The sequence below is a fragment of the Leptonychotes weddellii genome, chromosome 10 (genome assembly GCF_054177405.1).
Source record: "Leptonychotes weddellii isolate Sample4059 chromosome 10, ASM5417740v2, whole genome shotgun sequence".
Classification (NCBI taxonomy): domain Eukaryota; kingdom Metazoa; phylum Chordata; class Mammalia; order Carnivora; family Phocidae; genus Leptonychotes; species Leptonychotes weddellii.
In genome coordinates, this window is record NC_138378.1 from 4,205,289 (window position 1) to 4,224,825 (window position 19,537).

Sequence of the window (19,537 nt, forward strand, 5' to 3'; positions counted from 1 at the left end):
GTCACATTTTCTCTCCGTGATCACAGTCCCTTCTCATGCTCCAACCATCTTTGGCACCTGATGGGTACTTTCTTTGATTTCTCTCGGTGTGTGGACGTGCGTGGCTTAAGCCGAGCCTTTTGTATTCTGCCCTTGGTCTTCTCTCAGGAGTCTGTGCTGGGCTGCTGGCTGGGATGCGGGGAGCCCAAAGCATGCACAGTACCCATCAGTGAGGCGGGCTCCCGGAGTTGGGTCCCAGGGAGCAGGAATGCCGAAGATAATTGGTATGGTCAGGGCAAGACAGAGGCTTTTCCAGATTAACCGGGCTACTGGGGGTGAAGATGCTGAGCTTCAAAAGAAGCTTCCCGAACTTAAGGCTATTCAGTTATTACGGCTGATTACACGCAGAGGGACCTCTAACTGGCAGCACTCCTGTGATTTTATGGGAACGGGGCTGGGATTGGAGAGGCTGAGATCACCAGGAAAGGCGGCCCCGCCCGCAGAGGCCAGATGAATAGGGTTTTGAATTTTTCCTCTGGCAGCGCGACTGGAGTCCCAACGGCCCCCGGGTCTTCGCCGGGGGCCCCCTTCACGGGGTGGGGGAGGCTAAGATGAAGGTCAGGGGCTGCTGAGGACTAGGAGTCTTCGTAGGCCTTAGCTGGCCTCAGCAGTGGCCCCTTTCCCCTTCGGTCCTTCCTCCACCAGGAAATGCATGTTAAGACCTGGTGACAGGAAGGGAGCCAGATGAGGAGGGCAGGTGGTCAGAGGAGGAAGCTGTGTGGACACTCGGGGAAGGGTAGAGCTGCAGTACTGGGGCCCCAGAACCTCCAACTGGAAGGAGCTTTGGAGCATCATTTGCATCGCAAACCTATGGCATTTATTTAGATTGTAGGTTTATTTAGAGTTGCCGTGGGGCATCTTATGGGTTTGGCTGTTATAACAAAAGAACCCGAAAGAATAGTGGCTTACCAACACAGAAATTCATTTCTCTCTCCTGTGTAGATCTAGAGTCACAGTCCAGCGTTGGGAGAGCTGCTCCACAGTCATCAGAGATTCGGGACTCTGCTACCTCATTACTCTGTGACTCACACACACACCTTCCATCCCAAGATACAAAGTGGCTGCCCTGGTTCCTGCCATTACTTCTGCATCCCAGCAGGTGGGAAGGAATGAAAGGGCAAGGAGTGGGCCCAACCCCTTCCCTTTAAGAGCACAATTTTGGAAATGGCTTACATACTTCCACTCACATCACAAGGGCCAGAATCTATCGCATGTAGCTGCAAGGAAGGTTGGGAAGTGTGGTCTTTATTCTGGGTGATCGCACACCCAGCTATCTTCTGTTAATGCAGAAGAAGGAAACTCATGAGTGGTTCCACAGCGGGGTATGATGGAGATTGGGTGAGAACCGGAGTCTCCAGCCCAGCCTCCGTTGGGTACCCGCATCCCTTGAGCTACAGGCATGGCACCCTTCTCTTCTTTCAGCATTCAAGGCAGTATGCAAAATCCTCCTCCAGGCCGACTTCTGGGATTAATAACTCCGCCTGCTGCCCAATGGTTCAATCTCATCTCCAGCCCAGCCTTCCCTCTGGGGGACCCCTGGCCATTTTGGAACCTGGGCGTTTCTGTGCAGTCTGCCCTACCATCCTTAGGAGACTCTATGCTTCCTGAGTCAGGGATCCAATTTCTTCCTCCGTGTATACCCCCCCTACCATCGCTCCCCATGGGTGGGAGAGGAAGTGGTTCTCAGAGGCTGGAGAACTGAGCCAGGCCAGCAGCCCTAAAGTGGATCTATTTTAGACCTGGCTCTTCCAGCACCTTCTCCCCTGTCCAGTCTATCACATCCCCCCAAGTTAGCGCTACAAGATGACATTCTTTTTTGTTTTGAATGATAAAGGGTTAGCAGACTATGGTCCAGTGGCCAAATCCGACCTGCATTTACTTTTGTAAATAAGTTTTATTGGCACTCAGCTGCCCCTGTTCATTTACATATTGTCCACAGCTGCGTTTTGAGACGACAATGATGAGTAGTGGGCAACAGAGACCTTCTGGCCCCCCAAGCCACAAATATTTACTACCTGGCTCTTAGCAGAATAAGATGGCTGAGTCCAGTTGTAGGTGACTATTGCCTAATGCCTGCCGGGCCACAGGAGCCCCCGGCAAGCATCAGGTGACGGCGGTGATCATGGTGATCACCCAAGACGGCCTTCACTCACTCTACCCAGAGCTCACCGTGCTCGATGGAACTGGGGCTGGACACCTGACCTGAGGGGCATCTGGAGCTGGGACACAGCCCCTCTGTCCATCTCAAACCGAGGACGCACAGACTTGGGAGGTGGGGAGTGGAGGAGGACGGCTGCAGAGAGTGGCCAGTGAGCGGAGAGGGGCAGTGTTGAGGGGCTCCAGGACTCCCCAAAACCTGCTGTATTCTGGTCCTGGGTGCCCCCTGCCCCTGGGACCGGCGACGCCCCCTGTCTCTATTACTGAATGGCTTGGTCCTTCTCCCGAAGTGGCCTTTTGCCATTTCCCACCACGGAGTCCAGGTGAGACGGTTTCACCTCCTTTTGCAGGCGGTGACACCTTCCCGGGGGCAGCCAGCCACCCCCATGGGCCTCCTCTCTCCTGCTGGGGCCCCTCTCTTGCTGTTTAAGGGCTCATTTTTCTGGAGTAGCTCAGGACATTACCCAGCTAAATGAAGAATGTGGAATACTTGAAATTTCCACTCACACACTCCTTGGAAAAAACACATTAACCTTTAAGAAGGGAATAATAGCTTCGTTTTCAAGTGACCTTATGTATTAGCTCTCGCCGAGTACTTTCTGGAGGGAGCCATGGCCCATGGCAGGGGCCCAGCGGGTGCAAAAGATAAGAAAACATAAAGCCCAGCAGAATCCTTTGCTGGCTCTGAGCTGAGGCAGACAATTGCCGACCTACGACAGTGATAGCATCCCTCACTCCTGCAAGACACCAAGTCTGCCTAACAGGATGTCACCTGCTTTCCTGGATTTGCTCTTGACCTGGGGCTGAGTGAGCAGCCAGTGCTTGGCCAACGGGCCCTCTGCTCTCTCTTTCCGTTGGAGCTCCTTCTGCCAGACCAGAAGGAGAACCTTCCTCCTCGAAAGAGCCTCCCCCAGGAAAAGCTGTTGCACTGGCTGGCTCTGCTGCAGCCCCTCCTCAAAATGCAGACTCCACGGTCCACATGTTGCAGAAAACGGCATAATCCACACTCTTTGGGGGGGGGCGGGATTTGCAATGCATATTAGCATAGTAAAGGCTCTGAGAAGTCCTGCCAGGAAGAAACCTGTTTAATTTTGTGGAACACCACTTTTTTCCAAACTATTCTGGCACGAGAAGCCCCTACCTTTTTGTATTTTTTGGATAACACCTGTGAATGTTTGGCAGCATTGCTTATCCACGGAGCACGCGTTAGAAACTGCAGACCATCGAGCATGCCTTCTCCAAGATCATTTGAGCTACAGAAAAGACCAGAGCTCATTCTTCATTCTCCAATTCATCTGTTGATTTATTACGCATGCATTCATTCCTTCATCATTCCTTCATCAACGCCGGGTTCCGAGGCCAGATGCTTCTAGGAGCACACCCAGACCTGAGTGCCTCTGCTTCTCCAAGCTTCCTGGACAGCAGGGAAGAGAAGCGAGGCTCATGGGTTGCAGAATATAAAAGAAAGGCACCTACATCGTGTTCCTGGACATCAAAGGCGCAACTTCCAAAGATGCTTTTTGAAGATAATTAGGGGGCAAACAATTTCAAAAGTCCACCACAAAGGGTCTGAATTTAGACAGTCAAGAAGCAGCTTGAAGGAGAGGGCCAGGAGGAGAGAGGAAGGAAGACCGAGCAGAGAGTGGGAAGGGGGCTTGGCATGAGCTGCGCTGTCATGGAGAAGCTGTGCCTGGCACTGTGCTAAGAGCTGTGTGCACCCACGTGCCTCATTCAGAGCACAAACATCTAGAAGGTGCTTCTCATGAGCCAGGTGCTGAGGACACCAGGCTGAACATGACCTAGCTCAGAACAAGCCGGGGAGACAGAACCTCCCCAGTAATCACAAGGAGGGTGTATGGCTGCTGAGGGCGAGGCTCAGAGGCTTGCTCAAAGCCACAAAGCTGGAAAAAGACAAAGCCAGGAGTCCAAGGCAGGACCCCTGACTCCCAAATCCATTTCCTTGCTGAACCAGGAGGCAAAGGGACAACAAGCTTAAAACACAACCAATCCCATTAGAAAATCAGTGATATGCCCGAGAAGGAACAATGTTGGCAGAGAGCGAGCTGAACGCTCATGATGGATGTCAAGGTGGAAAGGTGCAGCTGGCGGGCAGAGCAGACTCTAGGGACACAGGCTGTCCCTGTGGCGGCAGCATCTCGCTCCCGGCCCACCTCTCACCCCAGGGCCAGCTAATTCCATCATGGTCCAGCCCCTTCCCAGCAAGCTGACCTCCAGGGAGCACAGGCCCTACCACCAGCCCCCTCTGCCCTCAGCCCTTTGCAGGGGGGCTGGGAGCAGCTCCAGGCAAGCCCCTCATTCTCCATTGTTGCTCTGCTCCTTTAACCGAAAGCCGCGGCACCATGGTCACGGGAGGAGCACAGGGAGGTGGGAGACTGCTGGGGGCGGAGCTCCACCCCCTTTAGCGGCCGATGGTGCCTGGAAGCCAGGGCATGGCCACTCCTGTTTGGTCCCAGAGGGGACAGCTCAGCCCTGGTGGCTGCAGTCTGCATCCTTCATGCCTCCTGGCTCCTCCAGCCCCCGCCCCCCCCGCCAGCCGAAACCCTGGTGGGAAACCCACCCTGAGATAACACGGTTTGGATATCATCTTTCCAGAGACGGTCTGTATGCGTTTCCTCTTGCCGCTATAACAACTTTTCACAAACTTAGTGACGTAGAACACACATTTTTTTTATCCCACAGTTCTAGAAGTCCTAAAGTCAAGGTGTCAGCAGGGCTGGTTCCTTCCGGAGGAAGAGAATCCACTTTCTGTCTTTTCCAGCTTCCCCAGGTGCCTGCCTGCCTGGGCTCATGGCCCCTTCCTCCCCCTTCACAGCCACCGTGCAGCACCTGCTCGTCTCCCTGACTCTGATCCTCCTCCCTTGTCTTATAAGGACCCTTGTGATGGCGTTGGGCCCACCTGGATAACTCCGGATCATCTCCCCTTCTCCTTAATCACATCTGAGAGTCTCTGTGCCTTGCAAGGTCACATGTTCTCAAGTTCTGGGTTTTAGGAAGTGGACATCACTGGGGGGCCGTTATTCAACTGACCACAGAGTCCCCCCCAAGGCCTCTAGACTTGCCTGGCAGCTCTGTCCTACTGCCGAGGACACTAGCCAGGGCATGGGGTCCGGGGGGCTGCAGGTGGATGGCTGGATGCCTCAGAGAGCAAGGGAGGAATTTTTGCCTTGCCATCCCGGCTCCCCCAGGGTGCAGGGGAGCATGTCCTGGCCACATAATGCCAAACCAGGCTGTCTGGATCCTCCTGCCACGGAATCAGTTTCTCACCGGCAAATGGAGCCAGCCGAGTGCTCACAACAGCACCTACTCCAGAAGCTGTCGGGAGAATGGAATGATATGAGCACACCACCCAGGATCCCATGGGAGCACAGTAAACATAGGCTGAGTGAATGAATGATTCTGTGCTAAGGGATTGTTGGACTCTAGGGCAAGGCGCTCCCACTGTGAACCTCGATGTCCTCATCTGTGAAATGGGGTCGTTCAACCCCATCTCCTCCTTCCCTGAAGGCCTGCTGACACCGCAGAGGTGAGCAAGAGATGTGGACACTGGTTAACAGCACAGCCCGAGAAGTCCAGCCCCTCTTCAGCTCCCCAACCACCACCAGAGCCCACTGTCTGTCTGCCCGTGGGAACACGGGGCGGCACAGCCAATGACTGTCAGCACTGACCCCGCGCCCCACACTCTGCCCAGCATGTTACAAAGGGTCACTCAGTTCTCCACCCTCCCAGGGCTCATTCCCGTTCACACGCCGGGGACTTGGAGGGGGCAGTACTGGCCGCGAGGCAAGCCCTCGCTTCTAGTGTGCACCCAGTGCTCGGGCCGAGCATGGTGGCCAGGAGCTGTCCGGCTCGGGGGCAGGTTTGCATGACCCAGAGTGACACAGGCCAGTCTTACTGGAAGTTGGAGAATAAGGAGATCGTGATTCATTCATTTATTCATTCATGCATTCATACATTCGCTTGTTCAGTCCACATCGACTTATTGAAAGCCTGCTGTGGGCCAGCACTGGGCTAGGGGCCGGGTTTACATGCCAGGCGATAGCTACTCGAGGGGATGGGGGAAGAGAACGTGACCCCCGAGTCCACAGCGAGCCCCCCGAGTACCGTGCTTCGGAAGCTGGGCTGCGCTCTACACACACGAGGGCAGGGAGAGCAGACGAGGGCACTGGGGCTCGAGGGGACATGCCTGGCCCAGAGCCCATGCTGAAAGCAGGGAGGACAGCCAGGTATTTGAGGCCAGCCCCGCCTGGCTCCTTCCCCTCACCCCACTGCAGCGTGGACGGCCCACGGACCTGGGGGCAGCTCCGCAGGCCGCGTCTCCTGCTCTCCAGCCTGTAGCTGCACGAACACGCGGCCCCCGAAGACCAATCGATTCCGTCCACGGCCCTTTGCCTAGCAACCCAGAAAGATTGGATTCTCGTCACCGCCGTGTTGATTCCCTGGCTGCCCCAGAAACCTGTGCTCTCTCCCCACAGTCTCAACCGGTATCTTTTTGCAAAAAGGAATCACCCTTTTCTGCCATGGGCTGGGACCGTCCCACTTGATTTGCCTTGAGTATTACCAGGAGGTAAATCTGAGCCCCCTTGCCCCTCTCTCTCCAGGGAGAGAGTGTCAGAGGACATGATTGTCCCCCGGTCTCCAGCCATTTGCCATTCGCTCACTCATCCCATGGGTACTTCTTGCCACCAGCGCTGTGTCCAGCCCCTGCTAGGCACTGGGGTTCCACGCAAACCAGGGGGACAGAAAGCCCGCTCCATGGAGTGTGCAGTGTCAGTGGGAGAGGCATGCCAACCCCAGTCCTCCGGCACCCCAGTGCCTTTCCTTGGCCTTAGGACAAGCACACGCATCCCCAAGTGCTCGGGGCCCGGCCCAGCACGTGGCTCCAGGTCCGATCCAGGAGGCAGTGAGGGCCTTCCATGCGCTGACACTCCCACCAATCCGGGGGCAGGTAGGGATTATACCTAAAGCTCAGAGAGGTGAAATGACTTGCCCAGGGCCCCACAGCTAATGAGTAGTAAAGTCAGGACTCCAACTCGTTACCCGATTCCAGAAGCTCACGGTCTTAACTATCAGGCTATATGGCCTCTAGACTCCAGCTGACCCAAGAGGAGGGACTTGGGTCCTGTCAACAGACAAGAGGCCATGTAAGCAAAGGGACCTGGAACAGAGGGACCGTGTGTCAACAAAGAAACTCTGAAGCGGTCAGAGTAAAAGGCAGTGAAGACCCTGCAGGCCTGTGGGCGGGGAGCCACGTGGGATTGCAACGGGAGCAGGGATACCATAGACACCATGCCCACCGCGCGCCTGGCCGCCGTCTGCTGAGAGTGGGCCTGGGGCCCGGGCTGCCCACACCGCCTCCACCAGCTAACCTGTCCTCACCACCACTCTCACGGCGGCTCCAGAATCACATCCATCTTCTCACACCGAATTCCCAGTAAAAGTAATCCACTGGGGGGTCACTTTTTATTGATGAGGGTTACCATCCATCACTAAGATCCATCAGAATGTAACGCCATCCTTTGAAGGTGCGCACTCTTGGAGCCAGGCCCTTCCACTTCCAAGAATTGGTTCTATAGAAATCATTCTGGACGCTCCCAAAGGCCCATAAACAGGGATATTCACGGCAGCATCGTTTACAATAATGAAAAATTGGAAACAACCTCAGTGTCCCAAAGAAAATCGGTTAAACTAATGACAATACATTCACACAGCGTGATGCTGGGCAGGCAGTAAACACGGGTGCATAGGAGACCCATATTTATAGACACGGAGCCGTGGCTGTAACAAATTTGTTAAGGGAAAGCAGAAAGTCACCAAACAGTATGTTTAGAAGGATCTTACTTTCATTTAAAAGAGGTGTATAGATAGATGATAAACAGATACGATTGCTAGATGATAGAGAGATGGTAGAGTAGGTAAGTAGGTAGGTAGGGGGGTAGACAGACATACACGGATAGATGGAATGAGGGAGAGAGCCAACAAGTATTTGCTGAGCATCTACTATGCACCAAGCACAACAACAGTAATGAACAAAACAAAGTGCCCACTGGCAGGGAGCTTACGTGCTAGATACATAGAGACACGATGTATCAGGAGCAGAATAGTGGAGTCCTAGGAGCACAAGCTTTGGCACACTCACAAGTGATATGAGCTTCGGGACGGATCCAGATAGTGGACAGCGGGGGGCCGAGAAGAACCGAGCGTAGCCAGCATGGGTGGGTGATGGGTGCACAGAGGCTCAGTAGACTCTTCCCTCTCCTCCTGCACATGTTTGAAATTCTCCGAAATAAAGATGGGGAGCAAGTGCGGGGGACAGCTCCCCAGTGAGATGGTCCAGGTGCAAAGGTCATCTCCTCCCTCTGAGTCAGGTGAGCACTGCCCTCTCCCTGCTCCTCACCTGTCAGAGGGGGCCGTGGGGGGCACACAGAGGGAGCCCTCAGCAGATGGCAGCTGGGGTGACGTGCACATTCGTGTAGGAACAGCCAGGGGCCCAGGCATGTTCGCTGTGTGGGGAATCAAGGCAACTGGGTTTGTTTACCTGTACCTTCCATGGTTTTGTCAATGTTCTTGGCTAACTCGGATGATGAAGGTATAATTGGGAGTGTGGGTACGGGAGCCCTAGATGTGTCCAGTGCAGCCTCGGGGGGCGGGGGTGAGGAACAGCAGGCCCGGGGACAGGCGACCATTAAGGGTGTGGATTTAGAGCCCAAAGACCTGTGTTCAAATTCTGGACACCAGGGGCGCCTGGGTGGCTCAGTTGGTTAAGCGACTGCCTTCGGCTCAGGTCATGATCCTGGAGTCCCGGGATCGAGTCCCGCATTGGGCTCCCTGCTCGGCAGGGAGTCTGCTTCTCCCTCTGACCCTCCTCCCTCTCGTGCTCTCTGTCTCTCATTCTCTCTGAAATAAATAAAAATAAAATCTTTAAAAAAAAAAAAAATTCTGGACACCAGTTTGCTGCTTCTTCTCAGTGTGACCTTGGGCCCTGGAGGTTCTTGCCACAGTCACCCCTGTTCTCTGCAACACAGTACCCAAAGCATGTTCCTGGGGTGCTCCCAGGTGACAGCAGTCTCTGGGCAAGTAAGTGTGAGCACCATGCAGCCTCCCACAGCCTCTCCTTTGTACCACCGTGCACATACAGAGTCAAGGCTCTGGCAAGTCCTGCGGTGTAGACAGCCGTCTAACTTTGCTTAAAGCCATGTTCAATCCCCAGTCTGAGGCATTGCTGTCTTGGGTTGAGTCCCTAGAAACGTGCCTTGAGATAGGGATGGAGGGAGAGGGATTTGTTAGGAAACATTTCAGGGGCGTGTCCTATGGAGGTTAACTGACTCACTCCTGTAGCAGGCTCTGGAAAGCGGTGGGGATCGGCCGCAGGGTTGATCCCACTAGAGTGAGGGAGTAGGGTATATATACCCTCACACTCATATGCCCCGGTCATCAGTTAAAGGCTGCCCCTAGGGTGAGGGCTGTGCATTCCCAGGCACATTCCTGCTCACTATGTTGGCGGACAAAGTAAGTTCTGGAAGGCTGAGGGGGTCCTTCAACAGAGAGACACAGGTGCTGGACCCTAGGAGTGAAAGCTCCCAGGAACTGACAAGAAAGTGGCAGAAGGACCAGAGATAGGAGCAGGTTACTGACAGTGTGAAGGCTCTGACAAGTCCTGCAGGACGAGCCACTTTCTAACTTTGCTTAATCCAAACCTATCGGGCCACGAGCCCCGCTCAGCCTCTATCAGATGCTTCTAGAAGGCCTTTTCCATGATCACAAGCATAGAGGTTCTGCCAGCACAGTGAACTTGCACTCAGCCATTCTGAACTGTTCAGCTTATGCTAATAGAACTGCCCTGTTGCCGGGTGCTGTAGGGCAGAGATGATGACCTCTTCTGTCTGTGTCCTCCAGGCCTGGCATCCCCACGGAGGAGAAACAAAACAAATCTCTCCGAGAAGAAAATGAATCAATTCAGCATTTCTTTAAGCTGCAGAGTTCTATAGCTGGCTTGGGGCAGGTGGGAAAGAACCGCTCTCCCCTTGGAAAATGTGAGGCATGTGTATATTTAATAAAGTACAAACTTTCTGTGCAGATGGAACATAAACCAATGACGTCAGAAGAGCCACTGGCCTCTTGCTGGAGCTGCACAGTGGCCCCAGCACCAGAGAATAGAGTGATCTGGGAGGCCTGGGTCCCCCGGCCCCAGCAAGACTGACGTCAGTGACACGTCATGGAGGTGAGGCCGCCAAGGGCCTCCGACCGCGGCCATGCCCCCTAAATCTGACCTTCATTAAGTCCATCATGATGGCCAGTGGGCCTGGGAGCCTTAGTACAAGGTGGGGGTTGGAGGGGTAGCCAGAGAGGAAGACCTTAGAGTCTGTTTCTCTGCTCTAACCCTTTAGAATAAAATCCAAACTCCTCACCAGGTCCTGTGGGACTTAGCCCTTGCCTGCATGCATCTCCACCTCCTCACTCTCTACTCCACCCGGGATTGATCCCTCTCAACCCCATCATTCTTCTTTCTGTGCCTCCAAACCACCAAGCTTGCTCCTGCCTCAGGGCCTTTGCACTTGCTGCCCCCATGACCCAGAAAGCTCTGCCCCACAGCTTTACCTGCAGGCTCTTTCTCATCATTCAGGCCTCAGCTCCAACTCCCCTCCTTGGGGGTCCCGACCAGCAACCTCCACCCCTTGCAATCTAGCCTCCAAGCTCTTCCATTTTCTGAAATTCTTTCTATTTGTTTTCTTAAGTATTGCCTAGAATGGGCCTCCAGGAGGGCAGGGACCATGTCTGTCTTTGCTCGCCACTGCGTCCCTCCTGACAGAGAACAAAGGAAGTGTCCAACAAACACTTGAGACAATGGAGGAAGGAGGGAAGGAAGGAGAGAAGGAAGGAGGGAGGGAAGGACTGTTGACTTTGCCTCCATTGCATGATGTGGGCTTCTTGGGTGAGGCCAGGAACAGGGGAGTAAAGGTTATAAAAATGATCGACATCAGCATGTGTGTGGGTGTGGGTGTGTCCCCCAAAAGCAAAAGTACAGAACTAGAGCAACGATTGGGTGAAGTTCTTAGAATGTGCTAGGCACCCTTTTGAGCCCTTCAGATATATTTCAATCATGTAAATCGTCCTCCCAACAACCCTCTGAAACAGGTTCTGTTCCTGTACCCACTTTACAGATGAGGAAGCTGAGGCGCAGAGAGGTTGGGTATGTCGCTTGACGTCACACAGCCCTGGGCACGCTCACGCCTTAGTCCGCCTCCCCCCAGGACGGTCCAACCACAGCCCCTCACAAAGATGCCTCACCCTACTTCTTGGCGTCACCCCAGCCCGACTGGCCCACATCTGTAGCCAAGTGACCGGAGGTGAACTAGCTCACGCGGCTCTGGGAACCTGCGCAAGACAAGCAGCCCCCTAGAGCCCACCGCCACGCAGGCCACAGCCCTGCCAGCTTCTCTCCAGGATTTATGCCCTGGCGAGTGGACGGCATGTGTCGCCCTGTGGAGGTGTGAGGCGTGAGGGGACAGGAAGGAGGAGAGGCCGGCGTGAGGGCACGGGCACACCTGCGCTGGGGGAGACGCAGCTCCCACCTGCCCCTTGCCCCCTCCACTGGGGTCATGAGGGAAATGTCAACAGAAGCAATTGCTAGGAGCCCTACAGAGAAACTGCCCTATTGAATTTTTTTAATTAAATCTATTTATAATTTATACCCTGCCTGCTTCCAAAAAGGATCTGAGGTGGTTTACGATAAACGACACACAAAATAGAAAGGCTGTTAAGCGGAAAAGAGAAAAATCAAGACCACCACGCAGCATGAGGGGGCAGAAAAATCTCCCAAATGCCCAGGCTTAGGGACAAGGTGACAGATGACATATTCCGGCTTGACTCCCTGCATCCAGGGGGCTGGTGCAAAATGGGAAATCATTGTCATGGGCCACAGGACTCTCTGAGTGACCCGGGGATGCTTGCCCCTGCTTCGGCAGCCGCAAGGAGTTTCCCAGCTGGCTAAGAGTGAAGCGGGAAGACGCCTGGCTCTGGAGCCCAGCTGCCGGCCTTTCTCAAAACTTTCTGCTCTGCTCTTCACTGGTTCTCAGCAAACGGGCTCTACACCCTCCGGGATCGGGGGGCACCAGCCTCTCTCCTCCCTGATGGCACCACCTAACATGACAAGCCTATGAATAAGAACCTCCCTTTCCTTGTTTTACAGGGGAGGGCACGAAGCCTCAGAGAGGGTAAGGCAAGTACCTAAGGCCACACAGCCAAGCAAGGGGCAGAGCTGGGATCTGAACGCAGGCAGTCTGGCTCCCAAGCTAACACTTGCACCTTGCACGCTCGTCCCCCCATCTCTCTAAATCGGTGGCCCAGCCCGTCTAGGAAACTGCGCAAGTGCAAGACTGGCCCTGCTCCTGACTTGCAGATGGACACCTGTCCACTCCTCCAGCCTCTTCAGACTGAGCCACTGGTGCGATCTTGAACACTGTGCTATTGCCACTCCATCCCGTTGAAGGTTCTTTGCTTCCTTTTCACCTTGGCTAATACCTATTCCTTCCATTACATAGAAATACAAACTAAAACGAGGTGGTAGCACTTTGTGTATTGCTGGGACCACACATCCCATTAGCCTGGATGGGGACGGTGTGGGGGTACCCAGTAAAACTCTAAATGTGCACTCGGGTCCCCCAGCAGTCTGTGTCTACAGAGCCACCCCAGAGAAGCATTCACACACGCGCATGCAGCAAGGATGATATACCAAATCGTTACGCTGTACACCTTAACTTACACAATGTTCTACGTCAATTGTATCTCCATAAAGCCAGAAAAACAAACACATGAACGAACCCAAAGAACAACGTTTATAATGGCAGAACAGCAGAGCACCTCAGTCTCCACTGACAGAGGACTAGGGAAATGAGCCCTGGTGATCCACGGCCTGGAATATGACGCAGCAGGTAAAAAGAATGCAGGATTCCTCTGTAAGTTCCCACATGACTGGCAGCTCCCCTCCTAGGTATAACCCAAAAGAGATGAAAACAGTTGTCCCCACAAAAACCTGTACATGAATGTTCTCTGGAGCCAAAAGATGGAAACACTCCAAAGATCCATCAACAGAGGGATGGATACACAGAACGTGGCACGTCCATTCGCTGGACAATTATTCAGTCGTAATAAGGAATGACGGATTTACACCTGCTACGATGTGGGTGTTACACTCAGTGAAAGGAGCCAGACACAGAGGCTACATCTTGTATGATTCCACTCACGTGAAATGCCCAGAACAGGCAAATCCACCGAGACAGAAAGTGGATTTGTGGTTGCCTGGGGCTGGTGGGGGTGGGGGTGGGGGTGGGAATGAGGAGGGCCTGCCCATTGGCATGGGGTTCCCCTTTGTGGGACGAGGTGCTGGTGATGGTTGCATGGCCTAAATATACTCAATGCTGTGAGTGGCATATTTTGATTACGGCGGTAAATTTTATGTTATGTGTATTTTATCACAATTTAAATATGATAAAGAACAGAATAAAAAAGAATCAGTGTGCTTCACTGAAAAAAAAAGAGTGTGGGAAGCTCTTGGTCCAAACTTGGGGAGACCTCCAAGACACCGTAGGGGTGAGGAATCCTGCGTTCTTTTTACCTGCGGCATCGTATTCCAGGCCGTGGATCGCCAGGGCTCATTTCCCCAGTCCTCTGCCAGTGGAGATTGAGGTGCTCTGCTGCTCTGCCATTATAAACGTTGTTCTTTGGGTCCGTTCATGTGTTTGTTTTTCTGGCTTTATGGAGATACAATTGACGTAGAACATTGTGTAAGTGGAAAACACAGGCTGCAGGATAACGCCGACAGTATGGTCCAGTTAATGGAAGAAAATGATTCAAATGTATTTGAAATGCGAGCAGTTCATGCTCGATAATTGGGGCGACCTTTGGGCCAGGGTAGGCGTGAAGGGGGTGGATGAAAGGAAATCTCCACTTTGAACTCTTTGGGGAAACGTTTTGTGACAAGAGCTCACACTCGTGCCCGTGTCCACAGATAGTTCAATGCTCGCCGCCTTTCCTCCCCGTGGTCAATCCCTCCAGGCGTCCTGGCCTTTCTAGGGGCACTGTCACCCCTCCCATGTTCTCTCCCTTCACGCATGTGGCTAATCTCGCTGAGGCTTACTCTGTATAGCCTCCCAAGCACCCTCCCCCCCCGGATAGGGAACTTGAAGTCCAGCGGGGAGACCAGCCACCACCACAGGACCATCCCTCGTTTCGCTCTAGGGAGCATCAAATCAGTGATGCTCACCAGGGAGAACTTTCTGGAAGAGTCCCAGTAGACGTGACACATGGACACCCACAATTACCTGGGAAGCTTGTTAAAGCCCCCGAATCCTGAGCCAGACCCCAAATCTGCTGAGTCAGAATCTCCAGCCTGGGGGTTCCTCCCCAAGCCCAGTCTGGGGAGCGCGGCCGTCAGCCACACAGCAGCTGCCTGCGCTCCTGCTATCACGGCCTGCATCCCCGATGCTCCAGGCAAGACGCTCGGCCTGCATCCACAGCCCTCCCTAGGTCCCGCTGGGGCCCTGCTGCCTCATATCTGCTTTCCTCCCTCCGGTCCCACATAGGTGCCTGAAAAATATTAAAGCCCCAAGTTGGAAAAGAGGCCCCTGCATCAAAGGCAGGCAGACCACGCTCCTCAGCTGGATCGATAACCTGTAGCTGGAAATGATTTGGGTTTGGGAAATGAACGTGACATTGGATCCCAGCTGTCAATTAGCCTGCAGACCCAGCCCTGGGCGGCGGGCCTGTTTGCTCAAGGTGATGGTCTGCTTATGGAGGTTGTGAGCTTTTTATGTGCCGACCTGCGCCCTCCTGGCCTCTTCGCTGGGCCATTTGGCTGTGTCTAAATCAAGACATCTCAGCCTGCAGCCACCGTGAGGCATTCACGCACCGGGCCGCCTTTCTTCTCCTTGTAATAGAAATCTAATTTATTGGCCCAGGGATGTAGGGAGCAGCCCACATACATAGCTGGTGTGCAGTGAAGAATATAATATACAGCGTTCCCGTGTAATAAGGCTCTTTATAGAAGGCATTAAGTAGGGGCTGGCTCGGAGCGCCAACGCAGCAATGATTAATTCCCGCCTGGAAAACATCTACGTTACAGACCTCAGAAGGCTCTGTGGGGGCAGCACGGGGCCTGGCGCCTCCGTATTCTCTGGCCGCTTCTACATCTGGATGGTTTATACGATTAGATGTGATTAAGCTCCCTGAGGGCAGGAGTCGTGTTTTATAGGTCCCTCTCCCCCGTCTAGCCATGATGGAAGGTGTGCAATAAACTCTCTTTGAATGAATCTGGATGGAATTGAAGTGAAAAGTTATTCTTTGTGCACTTGCTATGACTTTGGGTTTGGCTTCCTTGGCTGATGAAGAACGGCGCTCTCCTGCCTCCGGAGGCCCGTAAGCCCAGGTGGTACAGGAGCTGGGAAGCCTGGCTCCTGGCAGAACCACAGCGGCCGCTGGGCCTGAACAAATCCTTGAGCTCCTGGGGCCTCGGTTTCCCCTCAGGTCCTGTGGGGCGGCGGTCCCCTGATGAGGAATAAAGGCTGCTCGGAGGACATTCCCCGAACACTCAGAGAACTCGCTGCGAGGTATCTGTCTTCCCTGCAGAACACTTGGGAGCACAACGGGAGTGAACATTCACTCATTCACCCAACAAATACCAAATCTCCTTGACTCCAAGAAGCCTACTTTTTCACCTTAGAATCTCCTTGACACCAGGATGCCTTGTAACACTGCTCTTTTTGGTTCAGCAGGAGTCCATAAACTGAGGCCCCCGGCCCAAATCCAGCCCATTGCCCGTGATTATAAATAAAGTTTTATTGGGACGCACCCAGGCCCCTGTGTTTGTCTACTGACCAGGGCTGCTCTTGCACGCTGGGGGGCAGAGCGGAGTCGCGGCCACGGAGACCGTAAGGCCGGCACACTCATCCACAACCGGCCCTTCGCAGGACAAGGCCGCGAGCCCTTCCCTTGGCTGTGTATAAAGTCCCCACAGTGGGAGCTGTCGGCACTGTGGTCAGAGCCAGGGTGGTGGCTCCAGGCGCAGGCAGCCCGGGCTTGACTCCTATCTCCACCTTTCAGCAAGCTCCTCTCTGAGTCCCAGGTTCCTGATCTGTAAAAGGGGGGGACACGGCGAAGATTAAAGAAAATCTGCGGGCCTGGTGGTCACTAGTGAATGGTCATCCTCTCCTTTCCTTAGGATTATTGGGGTTGTTCTGATTGGTCCATGCCAGACACTGGGCTATACGGGGTTGGGAATGGAGTCACGGACATCTGGGGGGCTCAGTCGGTTAAGCATTGGACTCTTGATCTCAGTGTCAGGGTCATGAGTTTGAGCCCTCACTGGGCTCCCTTCAAGGTGGACTTTACAATGGGGGTACAGGAAACGGGAAACAGGAACAGGCAGTACAGAGACAGAAATCCTGGGTAGAGAATCCAGGGGCCTGGGGAGCCCAGAGGCAGCACCTAACCCAGTTGGTGGGTAAGTCGGGGAGGGCTTCTTGGAGGAGGTGGGATCTATGCGCACATATAAGGGATGCCTAGGGAGGAGCTAGTGTTCAGGCTCCGAGCAAGGGTCTTGAGAATCTGTCAGCCCTGGGTTTGCGTCCCCACTCCAGTACTTCCTGGCTGTGCAGTCTTCACGGAGTCTCTTCACCGCCCGGGGCTTCTGTGTCCCCATGTATGGGTGATGACCGAGGTGACAGCATCTAGCACAAGTACTCGTAACAATCACAGTACCCCCCTCCCAAGGGGTGCAATAGGACATACTTAACCAACATCAGTCCCTGATTTTCTGTTTGCCTGGCCCCGGGGTTAGGTGGGAAACAGACACACGCCTGGGGTCCTTGGGGAAGGAAGGGGAGAGCAAGTCAATGAGGAAAGCGGTGCGTGATGAGAAACTAGGATGAAAGCTCTAAAAGGCAGAGTGGCAGGATGGAGAACAGGCGTGTAGGGTGGGGTGGGGCCGGGGACGACAGACATGGGTGTGAAGACACAGCGGTGCCCGATCCCCAGCCCCCAACCTGGCAGCGCCCCCCCGGGCCCCCACACCCCCAGCTTGGTGGTTCGCACGCATTCACCTCACGCCCCCACTGACCCGAGGTCCCTAGCCAGCAACTCAGCAGTGACCTCCAGCCCACAGACGAATTTCATTCGCCCTGCCTGCAAAAGGTTTCCTTTTCAAAAATTTGACTTTACCGCTAAAATGTAAAACCAAGAGCTCGCAAATACCCTGATTTCGTTTCTTTTAAAACCCTGGAAGATCTGGCCACCCGGGCCACTTTCCCTACGGGGTGAATACACTAGTTGGTCATATTCTGTCCCTTTCCCTCATCTTCACACACCTGTCTGTCTCCCCTCATTCATATTACCCGCCAGCCCCTTAAGCCCCTGTGTTTGAAGCCCCCAAACCAGGTGCTGACAGTTCTCTGAGAGCAGGAACCCCACCCCCCGGAGCCACACCTGCCCTCCCCACCTTGCTCTGGGCCCCAGGAGGCTGCTCCTTACAGACCAGTCAGCAGGCCCCATGCTTCGGGGTCAGTCTCCAGTGAGCTCTTGCTGGCCCTCGGGGACCTGAGCCAGTGGAGGCACCCACAGGAGGCCGAAGGGGTTGGGGACTGACCGTCCAGGCTCTCTTCCAGCCACACCTCCTGCCAAGCAGCCCCCCTGGGGCTCGGGTCCTCCCTGCGGCTCGAGGTGAGACCAGCGCCCCCCCATCACCAGACCTGCAGGACCACAGCGGACCTCCTCCCTTCTCCTGAACCCCACCCACACCCCACACCTTGTAAAGAGTCGCCTATCAAACGTTCTCAAAGGACCTTCATTCCCGCCTGACTCTGATCCGTGGGTCTGGCACGTGGTGGGTGCTCAGTGCAGAGCCACTGAATGAACAAACGCACCCTTGCCGCCGTGTTCTCCGGGCTTCTCCCTAAGCCCAAGTCAACAAGGGAGCTGGTCCTCTGTGGCCCGCACCCCGAGTCCCCGACAACCACCGCTCCTGCTGCCGCAGACCCAGGGCTGGGCCCCAGAAGTGCCTCCATCCATCCCCGAACCGTACCCCCTTCCTGCCCAGAATTCGCCAGGCCGCTTCAAATGCAAGTCTCGTCCTCTCCGAAAGAGCATAAACAAAGCACGCTTTAAATCATGTCGGGACGCGGGGCCCGTGCTCATTACCAGGTCTCTGGGAGGGAGTTACAGCTGTCGTCAGGTATTCAACATGGCCACAGACAGCCACGGGCAGGCTCCGTCAAAGGCACGGCCTTTGTTGGGCGACACGTAGAGGCTGTCTCTGAGGCAGCGAGGCCTGGCCCCCTGGCCCAGGTGGGGGATTGCCTACAGCTTTGAGGCCGGAAACAGAGAAGAGAGCACCCGTCACCTGCACCTGCATCGGGCACCCGGAAAGGGCCTTGCTCCAAAGCATGGTGAGTCCTCCTCGGAGCCCAAGCTTTGCCTTCGAACAAAGCACAGGGGCGCTGAATCTCCCTGCAGTGCGCCAAACCAGCGCCTACCACATGGGCACCGTGCTGTCTCAGGCTACAGAAGCGTTAACTGGGGCCCAGAGATGACAAAGCTCTCTCCCAGAACGGCAGAGCTGGCTGGAGGAGGGGTACGGTGAGACCACCCAGCCCGTCAGAGGGCGCCAGCCCAGGAGCGGGCAGGCGGGGCCCCCGCGAGGTCAGGACGCTGCTGGGAGCCCTGCCCGACCCGCTGATGCGGATCTGATGGAAGACACCAGACCACGGGGCAGTGAAGCGGGAAGCTCCCCACCCATCGCAGGTCACCCGAGCCATTAGCAGATATCTGCTTTCGGGAGGCTCCTTGGATGGCCTTGAAGAATTGATGGAGGCAGAGAAGAGGCCAGCCTGGCGTGGGGAAGATGAAACTCCGACATTGAATAACCCGAGTGGGGCAGCTGCTCTGTTTCTGCAGGAGCGGGAGTGAAGTGAAGCATGAGCCTGGAGAACAGTTCCTCCAAGGCATCTTGGGGGGACGCTAAACATTCTGAGATTCAAATGCTCTGCCCACACTAAACACTTGAGCACATAATAAGTGCCAGCCCTGTGCTGGGCGCTGGGGCCAGAGACAAGCAGAGTCCCTGCCCTCCCACAGCACACGGGCCAGAGAGGGAATGCAGCTGGTAGGCTGAGGTCTCACTCGTGCCAGGGTAATCCAAAGAGGGCAAGCCTGTGAACTCCAGTGTCCCCAGCTCCTCACAGTCCAGGCTCCGTGGGGAGACCTACTCAGGGATGTGCATTCCAAACAGCCAAGCTTGTTCAAGAAATTAAAAAAGAATGCCACTCTAATTTGC